The following is a 12383-nucleotide window of genomic DNA, read 5'->3' on the forward strand; positions in this document are numbered from 1 at the left end:
AGAAGGATGTTGGCTACAAAGTTCGTTAGTTCATCCACATGATGAAGATCAAGAAACTTCTTGATTACAAAACTCTTGGCGTACAAATGCAACAACTTCTTCAAGAGAAAGATAAACTAGGGCAGATTGTCTCCAGTCACAATATGCATCAATAAAACCCTTTGCATCACGTTTAACGGCCCTTAAAATTATCCTTATATATGTCTAAGATTGTGAGAAAAGAAACCCTACACAAATAGCTTGGATATGTGTGAAAAATAGATCTGGAAATCTGAATTTCGTAATTCTCAATAGATACAACTGTCGAGCTTCACATATTAAATCTCGATAGATATATCTGTCAAGTTTTAATGAACAACACTTCTTCACTTGATTCTTGGACAGATTTCCATGGCTTCAAAACTTAAACTTGAACTCTTGTTCCTTGAAGTATTAAACACATCTTAGATCTACCCAATTACAAGTAAAGTGTGTTTTGTTAAAGGATTTAGCCAATTCTATATGACATATGTTCTAACAAGTCCTACATATGTCTTGAAAATTATTAAAATAAATTTTTCCTTCCTGTAATGAACTATTTACTTGGAGAAAATGACCACTGCCACTATTATTTAAGGATGCAATGTGTGTGTTAGCAAGGTAGTGGAGAAAAGGGAGAAACAAAGAGAGAGATGAATACTAATTTGAGTTCTTTCTTGATCTCTATAGTAGTCTTTGGATCACTTCTAGGAGTTTTTCAAGGAGGAGAGTTGAGAAAACATTTTTACAAGGATAGTTGTCTGCTAGCTGAGGACATTGTGAAGGAAATCATTTGGAAACGTGTGGCAAGCAATTCAACTTTGCCTGCCAAGTTTCTGAGGATGCATTTTATGATCGTTTTGTCAACGTAATTCACATCTTTTATCTTTTTATCTCTCTCCATGCATACATTCCTCCTTATCATTCATGTCTTAAAATTGCGATATTTAGGAATTAATATTTTTTATAACTATTGACATAGCTTGTTATGATTGGCGCATAATAAAATATTGTCAATGGTAGACTCAAATGGAAGTGATATTATCCTAATCATAACATAGGTCATATCAACAACGTTCATAACTCGCATTCATTTCTTAAACCAAGAAACACATGCACTATTATATTTTTACTAGATCTAAGGTCTTGAATGGTTATAATGTATTAGGGTTGCGATGCCTCTGTATTGCTAGACTCTACATCAAATAACTAGGTTGAGAAGGCGGCAACTCCAAACCTATCTCTGGGAGGATTCAATGTAATAGATGAGGTGAAGACTGAGTTAGAGAAGACCTGTACTAGAGTAGTTTCTTGTGCAGATATCGTTGCTTTGGCTGCTAGAGACTCAGTTTCCTACCAAGTAAGTATTGGAAATATTTTAGTGTGACTTGGAAACAAAATAGTAGCATTATGTAATCAAATGCTTGTGGAAATGATTGCAGTTTCAGAGGCCAATCTGGGAAGTACTTACCTGTAGGAGGGATGGAAGCATATTGCGTATTTCAGATGCCCTCAACAACATCCCATCACCATGCTTCAATTTCAGCAGCCTAAATCAATCTTTTGCCAACAAAAGCCTCACAGTTCATGATCTTGTTGTTTTATCATGTAAAGATTCTATATGGGGGAAAAGCTTTATATAAGTTTGTAATATGATAAAGTTGTTTCACTAAATCAAAGTCTTTTGATGTAAAAATCTAAGTCCTATTGCTAGTCTTAAGAAGTAACAATCTATTTCTTTCAAAATGATATCTTAAGTTGTGTCCAAGTGATTAACAATTTAGTTTTGGTTAGGTGGACATACAATTGGTGTTGGGCATTGCAAATTCTTCAGCAAAAGGCTATACAATTTCGCAGGAAAAAATGATGCAGATCCTTCTCTAAACTCTACCTATGCTGCTTTCTTGAAAACCCAATGCGAAAGCCTCTCAAACAACATAACTATCGTGCCAATGGATCCTGGAAGCCCCCTATCCTTTGACAACAACTACTACAAAAACTTGAAGCTGGATCAAGGTCTTTTCCAATCTGATGCTGCACTTTTAACCAACAATGAAGCTACCAATACTGTCGATGAGCTGCTTGACTCTCAAGATTTTTTCACGGAGTTTGGTCAATCGATGAAGAGGATGGGAGCCATTCATGTGCTTACAGGAAGTTTGGGAGAGATTAGGAAGAAGTGTAATGTGGTTAATTCTTGAGAGTTAGTTGGTTTATAAGTGTGACAAATAAGTTGTATTTTTTACTTTTTGTGTCATTATGAATAATTTATAAAAATAAGTTCTCTTATTTATTTATTTTTTTTTTTGGGAGAATAAATAGAGGATATGCATAGATTAGGAATTAATAAGTCTGTTACATAACATACCAGCTTTATCAAAATTTTGCAAGTTTTTCCACCAAAGGCAGTGGTTCCTAAAATATTACAAAAGAGGAGATAATTTCCAATCCAAGTCTTGCCAATGCATCGGCACATTGGTTAGTTTCGCGGTAAATATGATCAATCCACTTATTGAGGGTAGCTTTCAATGGGTTCCAAATAGAGGTTCCATTAATAACTTATGACTTAATCTAATATTCTTTTTTTTATTAATGCATACACATGTAAATGTATATAATTGTGGTTTGAATTTTTCTTAACTCAGTATATCAATATCATAATTCAACCTCCTAATTAAATAAAAATATGACCGACTCTTCCCCTCTTTAATATAATCATCTATGTCCACGTTGCATTCAATAGTAGGTTTTTGTTAGTTAGGTTTTTTTTAGGGGATTCGACAAAGTTCATTCCCTTCACCAAGTGAGCTAGTTATGGGAGGGCGGTTGTTTTATTAAAGGAAAATTTGATGAGTACATTAAATAATACATATTCTAGATAGCACCCAAAAAAAAAAAAAAAAAACCGAATGTCCTAAGGGCATTAGGTTAGAAATTATTTTTTTCAAACTTTTTATGGGAAATGAAAAAAGTAATTAAAATTTTGACAACTTTTTTTATATTTATCATAAAGGTGATATAAAAAATTTTCTAAAATTATTCATTAACAGATACTTTAAGAACACCCGTTAACTGGAGCCATATACACTTATTCTAGAAATCTAATGGAAGCAAAGAACAATATATCTATTGACTGTTGGGGCAACAAAATGAAAACTAATCTTCGTGATGGCATCCCATTTTCTAAGCGCACATTTGTTAGTCTCCTTGTAATTACTGTGTTCAATTGAATTCTGCTTAAAGGCAGTTAGAAATTAGAACTCCAGAATGGTACTGTATTATTCACTAGTACGGTTTAACTGTTTAATTTGTTGCTCAATTAACAATAAGTCTCCTTTTTGGTCTAGGCTAATTGAAAGACATTCTTAATTTCTTATAGGATGTGAAATTTTGGATGCCAGAGTATTTGGAATAGTGTTGAACTTGACAATAATTAGTTTTTGTTTTTAATTTTTCCTTCCTGCACAATATAAAGGTAAGACTATCCATGGACCATGTGTATTATTTAAACAATTTATATAATTTATTAAAAATGTTATGTGACTAAAATTATACATGAATATGGTCTTTTTAACAATCATATAGTGGATTGGAGGAAAATTCTTCTAAATTGCTTTAGAGGAAAACTTTTTTCATAAAGGTAATATTTGATTTCTTTCTATTTTTTATTATTTATGATTCGATAAATAAGAGAGGAGATTTGAACTCTAGATGTAGGCGCTAGCATGTGTCAACCACTTAATCTACAAGGCTTTCTTGTTAATATTTGCTTTCTAAAGTACTGATTAAGCTGACTTGCCAAATTGTTTGGTGCTGTTCTCCACCTCCACAAGGTTTGAAAGCAAAATTTACTTATTGATCATTATTGAGGTTAATACAATGGATTGAGAATCACATCTAATTTGTGTGTACTTTAATAATATAGCATTATTAATTTTATCAATAGTTTAATAAAACATCATTGACTTTGACATTATTGTAAAATTCTTCTATAACAGAAAAATCATCACCCCCAAAAAATTTGGGATTAATTTGGCTAACAACTCCGTGTTCCTTTGACTAGATATAATCAAAGTTCCTAGTGACCGAGACATTTTTTTATAGGAAAAAAATATTTATTTATTTAATTAAACAATTTGATTGCACCAAAAAGTTAGTTGTAGTACACGTTCTTAGCTATTTAAAAAAAATATTTATTTATTTAAGTAAACAATTTGATTGCACAAAAAAGTTAGTTGTAGTACACGTTCTTAGCTATTTAAATCTATTAAACATGGAGGCAAAACCGTGTAAGCATGAATATATCTTGGGCATTAAGTAAAAAATCAATACAAAATAATATGGATTTAGTCACATTTGATCTATTTCATCAGCTGAATTCAACCTTAATGCTCACTCGGTTCGGCTACCAATTCATCTCGGACAACCTAGTTTGAGCAATCAAGCAAAGGTGGTGATGATTTCATCTTAACCTACCCAAAGACCAATCAACTCATTAATTAATCATATATATTAAAAAAACCACGTGTCAATAATTACAACTGTCCATGATGACAAAGATTTAGAAAAAACAGCCATAAAAGATCTTGCGCAAATGAAAGAAAAATAACATAGATATGATATTTGAGTCGCGAAAAATATTTCTTATTTCAAAATAATATTTACTGACTTAATCATCAGATGATCACTGACTAGCACAAAATCAATGGCCATTTATATATAAATATAAATATATATATATATATATTGTAGGCGTCTATTGTTTCCACTTTCTTGAGCCAAAACGAGTTTTGTAAAACTGAAATTTTAAAATGAGCATTTGGTAACCAATTAGAAAAGTGTTTTGAAGAAAGTTACGTTTTAAAATACAAAGGCTTGCGCGTTTAAAGTGTGGGCAGCCAGCTCCAACTTTTGTAAAAGCCACGACACTTTGTTAATCTGAAAAGTAATATGCTTCCTACTATGTCAAAAAAGTTCTTATAAATATAAGACCCATCATGGGAGAAATAGTCAGATTGAATATCATAAAGTTTCATAATAAACATATGACCATGGGCGGCTAGATGTATTTCAGGGGTTCAAATGAACCCCATGACTTTTTATTAAAAAAATATTATATATATATAATATTTTTACCTGTTTAATTTATCATTAAAAATATTTTTGCGTACCGTAGCTTAAATCTTGCACACCCCGATCACAAATCAACTTTACTATTTTTTTTTCCTCAAATTACTAACTTTATAACAAAAAATTATTAATTATAACATAATAACAATACACATACATGTATCAAACCCTCTGTATTTCCTTAATATTAAATTATATTAAGTTATATTATATTTACACTATACATATATATTTACAAATCACAGTTCACACAAATTACTTTATAGCCAAAAAGAATAATAATAATGCACATATCATACACATATGCATAACTGACAAACACTCTCTTTTTACTCTTAGAATCAAAGATATTGAGATAGTCAAATAGAGAAGAGAGATAAGATGAGATTCATGAGAGAGATTCAAGCATTTGATTCGTTAAGTAGACACTTAGTGTATTATTGATGTATGGATGCGTGTGGCTATGTTAGCCAATAATTCATACAGTGCGAGTGAGATGAGTTTTGCCATTTAGTTTAAAATAATGACAAATAGATAGTGACAATTACATAAAAATAAAAAGGTTATACAAACTCAATAAAATAAAATGGTCATATCTACTCACATTGACAATAGATAATAACGATTGATAATGAATTATCATGTTGATGATTTCAAAATATGAAAACTCATAGAAGGATATTATAACAATATTTTATGTATTTGTGACTTTTTTTTTTTTTTTTGGTCGATAACTAAATATATTTAAGTTTTCTTTTTATTAAATTTTGTTTAATTTAACTTTTTAAATGATCTCTCTAAAAAATATTTCTGGAGCCGCCATTGCGTAAAATCACTCATATTAGTTAATGTATATTATTATAAATGATAAATTTTGCTCATCAAACTCCAAAAATCATCTACATTAATTTATGTAAACTTGTGTAGTTGTTATCTAATTGTATAAATATACACGATTACTATTTACATGTAAATATATTATTTAATATTTTTTACTCATATACAAAAAGAGATGTTTTGAGAGAGTAATAAATAATTAATAAAGAAATAATATTTTAATAAAATATAGTATAAAATAAATAATATAATACAAGTATTTTTTAAAAGTAGCTATATAAATATATAAATAAAAAATCTTACGTTAAAATTGACAACCATTTTAAATTTTTTATAATGCCAATGATCTTGATGGTTATCATCATTCATCAGTCGTCAAGGAATCCTCCGCTCGTGAATTACATTATAATGTAATTATCTCTTTGTCTGTAGTTATATTCATCAAACCTCTTGTCAAGTTGACATTCTGATGTGCATGTTTAACATCGTGCCATTTCGGTTATCTTCTGCTGCGTTGACATTAATTTCCATTTGAGCTGGCCCAGGTAATTAAGTGTACAACTATGACTAAAAGGTCATGAAAAAGAGGAAATATTGTGTCCTTGCATGTAAGCAACATATATATATATATATATATATATAAAGATGGGTCCAAGTTACACATTTTCTACACCATTGATTTTTATTATATCTAACGGTGGAAAAACACTAATAGTCATATCATTTATTGTCCTAAAAATTAGTGATTAACTGAATTAATTCTCTCTAGTATTTTTAAAAAGTAATAATAAATAAATATATAAAAAAATCTCTCCTGCCTCGTTATCTTTTTCTTCATCTCTCTTTTATTTTTATTTTTATTTTTTTTTTGAATCTTTGTCTCATAAGCTGCTTCCATCAACTTTGACTTGCTTGACAAATTTTGGGACCATGAAAATGGGTAAGCAATGGTGGCGATTGCACCAGTGGTGAGAAAGCAGGGAGGGAGGTTTTTGTTGATGCCCAGCGGAGCAAGCCATGAGAGATAAGTTTTGGAACAAGATTAACCATGGAGAGATTGGGGTCTTTTGGTAGTTGGTACTACCGGTGTTGCACAGAGGAAAAAAGGACAGTGAAGGACAGAAAAACTAAAAAAGATTACAAGAAACAAAACATTACCAACTAACAACCTCCACAGTCCACTATTAATGTCACATTCTGCAATTTTCATGCTTCAATTGTATTTTCAAATGAACTTCAAAAGCATTAACCTCAACAGATTCATTCTAGGTACTAACAATAGATTTTCAAATTGGCTCCATATCTTAGCCTCGACTATAAGGCCATAAATCTGCTATCGGTTTCATCAAAAGACTATAAGAAAGGATGCTTAACGTATATTTGTATTCTGTCTCTCAAGATTGTGGGCCTTTGACGAAGAAATGGCTTAGGAGAGGTACCAGCTGCTATTCATTATATTATTATTATTTTAGAGAGAGAGACGTTGGAGGTAGGAAGCCATTAGTGCTTATGACTTATGAAAGAGATGAAGATTCAGGAAGAGAGATATGATGATGAGAGATTTTTATTTATTATTGTTATTATTTAAGATAAAAGCTGGATAGTAAATGCAATTTATCACTAATTTCTAGGAGTAATAATGATTTGACAGGAGTGTTTTTCTACCTTTGGATCTAATAAAAATCAATGGTGTAGAAAATGTGTAACTCTCTTAGAGTTACACTAGGTGTAACTTGAACCCATCTCATTTATTTATATGATTGTTAAGATTTTTTTATATGAGTCTCACTTAATAAAAATGACAAAAAGTTATTAAAAGGGTTGTCAAAAAAGATTAAAAAAAAATTGCTAAAATTTTGTCAAAAAAATAAAAAGCTATAAAAAGTAGATAAAAAATTGCAAAAAAGTTATTAACGGGCACCACAACCCATATACATATATGTACACTATGGGTGGGTTTGGATTCAGCGTTTGCTGAATCCTGCGTCCACGTTTTTCCCCTTTCTTTTTTTTTTTTTTTTTTTTCAACTTTCACGCTTTTAAGGAGAGACAGATTTTACTGTTCAGGGAAATTTTCACCATTCATGCACTGTTTTGTCATTGTTTATGTACTGTAGTAGTACTATTCATGCATTTAAAAATATTAAAATGGGTCCCACGGTACTTTTCACACATTTAAAAATTATTTTGCTACAGTATTTTCAGTTTTCAGTTTTCAGTTTCAACAACAATAAGTTCAATCCAAACAGACCCTATATACCATGCAGAGTAGCGAACTAAAGATAATACTGAAAAAAGATGGTACTGAAAAAAATATTATGTGGGGCTGTAGGAGAGATAAAAAAAAAAAAAAAAAAAAAAAAAAAAAAGCTCCGGTTAATGCATTTTAGAAAATGTTTTATGAAAAAGTTATCAATAAAGTTAGTCATTTTTTTCATTTTTCTTTAAAATGTTTTATAAAATAATTTATTAATATATGCCTTAACATATACATTAATAAAATTTAAATGCAAAATAAAAAAGAAATGCAGTATATCTGATTTGAGACAGTAGTCTTTGACTATAGTCACTAATCTAAGATTCTGTAAACTTTCACATCATAGATAAAAGAAAAGGCACCCTTGCACAACTAGCAAAGAAACCTCGATGGAGGATGCAACAAATTCGACTAAATTTGCGTAAACTTCAATTTCTTTTCAATTTGTGTCAGCATTTGGAAGGAATAATTAGTTCAAACGGCTCCCACCAGCCGGATTGTTAATTTAATGCAGAAGAAATTAGTGTGTGTTTATTTCCAAGAATAAAGCATGCATGTTCGACTATGCTTCCTATGGTATTTTTTTTTTTTTTTAGTGAAAAACAAACGTTTTTGTTTGGGAATAGTTTATTTATAGTTTTTTGCTGTACTGTTATAAAATATAGTAGAAAAAAGAAGAAAAAATAAACTAGCTTATAATTAAGATCTAAACGCACATTGGTCAGCAAAGAAATGAAGCACTGACCTACACTACAGCAAAGTGTTCAGACCCGGACCGTTCATTGAACCGTAAAAGGGAGAGGTTCAAGGGTTTTGAGGTCGAACCGGGGTCAAACTGTGATGACATCATAATTAATTTAATAATTAATTAAAGCCCAAATATAGATATTAAATTTATAAAACTAGCAAAATTGACTAATATAGATATATATGTGAGGGAAATTTAATGATTTTCAAGCATATATTTAATAATTAAATAAGAAAGTTAATAAAATAAAATAATAACCATAAAAACATTAAAATTTATGATTAATTTTTGAAATAAAGTTGAATATCTTTGAAGGATTTTAATTATAATTTTTTTTATTCCTTGTAAGAAATGGATAATTTAATTAAGTAGAATAAAATTTTGTTAAGTTGTTTTTATTAAAAAAAAAAAAAAAAATTGCAAAGAGGTTGGACCGCACGATTCTTGCCACCGGTTCGTACGGTCCAACCCCGGTTTTAGGGGTTCACGGAATTGCCACATATGCCCGGTTCTTTATGTTTAAAAAACCAATTTTCATCCTGGTTTTCGGTTTTCACGGTTTGACCTCCCGATCTGGTTCAGTTCTGAGAACTATGGGTAAGAACATATATAATAATAACAACCAAGTCCTCAAAATTTTAGAATCGGTCATAAGTCATGACTGTCATGAAAAACATGTCACATCCATATGCTACTCTCCGCATGTGTCTTTCTCGATTAAAAAGAATCAGCTGCTTAAGTCATACTTGATGATAACATTGATAATTGAAATTAATATATATATATATATATATATATATTTATATATAACTGCCCTAACCAATTGACGTTGCTCCCTAAATAATTTATTTGCTATGTTAGGTAATTTTAACTAAGACAAAGAAAGAAATATATAGAAAGTGGTAAGCCAAGTCAAACAATCTCTCCCTATCACAAATCTCAATATCAAGTACAGATTGAACATTATTTAAATTAATTTTACCTTCCTGTAATGAAACCATTTACTCGGAGAAAGAAGACCATTACCTCTATTTAAGGATGCAACGCTTGTGTTGGTAAAGTATGTAGTAGAGCAAAGAAACAAAGAGAGATGAATACTAATTTGAGTTCCTTCTTTATCTTTATAGCAGTGTTTGGGCTTCTAGGAGTTTGTCATGGACAGTTGAGAATGCATTTTTATGAGGAGAGTTGCCCCCATGCTGAGGAAATTGTGAAGGAAATCATATGGAACCGTGTGGCATGCAATTCAACTTTGCCTGCCAAGTTTTTGAGGATGCATTTTCATGATTGTTTCGTAAGGGTAATTCATCTCTCTCCCTTCTTTCACTCTTCATGAATTACACCCCTCCTTATGATACACGTCCTAAAATTACAATAAATCTAAGAATACAACATTTTTTTACAATTATTAACATGACTTCTTATAACTGACACATAATAAAAGTATTGTCACTAGTAAACTTAGGTGGAAGTGATATTTTTTAAATCATAATAGGTCACGTTAGTTACATTCATAGCTAGCATTTATTTCTCATACTAGGAAACACATGCATTGTTATATGTTTACCAGACATCTAAGGTCTTGAATGGTTATAATGTGTCAGGGTTGTGATGCCTCTGTACTGATAGACTCTACCGCAAATAACTTAGCTGAGAAGGCAGCAATTCCAAACCTATCTCTGGCAGGATTCAACATAATAGATGAGGTGAAGACTGAGTTAGAGAAGACATGTCCTGGAGTAGTTTCTTGTGCAGATATTGTTGCTTTGGCTGCTAGAGACTCAGTTTCCTACCAAGTAAGTACTAAAAATATTCTAGTGTGACTTGGAAACAAAAGAGTAGCACAAGTGGGATGTGTTTGGTTTGAAAAACTAAGCCAAGCTGGTGAAGTTGATATTTTTGACCAAATTCACAATTAAGATTTTAATTCTAATATATCTAACAGTGTATAGAATGTCACGTCATTTAAAATTTTATATAATATGACTCTACGTGTATATATATATATATATATAGATTTTTTATATTTATTTAAAATTACGAAACTGATCAATTTCAAATGAAGAGGATGCTTTTCGAGTTTTGCACCAATTTACCTAGTTTATGTTACCTTTTTAGGGAAAATCTACCTTTTTTTGTGTCTATAAATTAATTTTGCTAGCAAAATGCTATACCTCAAGCTCTTTCTATCTTCTTTTTTAAATAACATACTGAATTTAGCATTAGGTAATCAAGTGCTTGTGGAAATGATTGCAGTTTCAGAGGCCAATTTGGGATGTACTTACCGGTAGAAGGGATGGAATCATATCGCGCGAGTCAGAGGCCCTTGCCAACATCCCATCACCATTCTTCAATTTCACTACCCTGAAACAATCTTTTGCTAACAAAAGCCTCTCAGTTCATGATCTTGTTGTTTTATCAGGTAAAGATTCTATAAGAAAGGGGGGGGGGGGGGGGGGGTGGAGGGGAGTGGGGCTGGGGAGGGAAGGTTTATATAATAAGCTTGTAATATGATAACATGGTTTCAATAATTCTGTGTTCACAAAGTATTATTATATTACAAATGTAGATGTAAAATTTAAGCCCTATTGCTAGTAGTCTTAAGTAGTAACAATCTATTTCTTTCAAAATGATATCTTCAGCTATGCCCAAAAGATTTATAAATTAATTTTGGTTAGGTGGACATACAATTGGTGTTGGGCATTGCAATTTCTTCAGCAACAGGCTATACAATTTCACAGGAAAAAATGATGAAGATCCTTCTCTAAACTCAACCTATGCTGCTTTCTTGAAAACCCAATGCAAAAGCCTCTCAAACAATGTTACTATCGTGCCAATGGATCCTGGAAGCCCCCTATCCTTTGACAACAATTATTTCAAAATCTTGAAGCAAAACGAAGGTCTTTTCCAATCTGATGCTGCACTTTTAACCGATGGTGAAGCTACCTATAATGTCAATGAGCTGCTTAACTCTCAGAATTTTTTCACGGAGTTTGCGCAATCGATTATGAGGATGGGAGCCATTCAAGTGCTTACAGGAACTTCGGGAGAGATTAGGAAGAACTGTAGTGTGGTGAATCCTTGAGAGCTAGTTGGCTTATAAGTGTGACAAATGAGTTATTCTTCACTTTTTGTGGTATTATGAATAATTTTGTTGTTGTACTTTTTATGGACTCATCGTAAGGCCAAGCAAGATTATCTATCAATAAAAATCTTATCTCACTTTATGTATTTTACTTTATACCACACCAATGTCTATCACATCTCTATAATAAAAAATAAAAAATGTCTGTCACATCTCTGTCATAAAAAATAAAAAATTGTCTATCACATCTATCTCTCTCTATAAAGTAACCAAAGTTTAACATTAAAAAAAAAATTCAAACACATAAC

At 31.1% G+C, this 12383-nt stretch overlaps 1 pseudogene across 1 annotated transcript; it reads left to right on the forward strand.

The window, feature by feature from the left end:
- Positions 1 to 671: 671 nt before the first annotated feature.
- LOC115966575 lies at positions 672 to 12112 on the forward strand (annotated as a pseudogene). The gene is made up of 9 exons (XR_004086391.1): positions 672 to 875; positions 1187 to 1378; positions 1461 to 1626; positions 1813 to 2207; positions 3266 to 3288; positions 10059 to 10290; positions 10595 to 10786; positions 11247 to 11412; positions 11669 to 12112. The product of XR_004086391.1 is annotated as an uncharacterized LOC115966575 (transcript).
- Positions 12113 to 12383: the final 271 nt, after the last annotated feature.

Source organism: Quercus lobata, chromosome 11, assembly GCF_001633185.2.
Source record: "Quercus lobata isolate SW786 chromosome 11, ValleyOak3.0 Primary Assembly, whole genome shotgun sequence".
Lineage (NCBI taxonomy): Eukaryota > Viridiplantae > Streptophyta > Magnoliopsida > Fagales > Fagaceae > Quercus > Quercus lobata.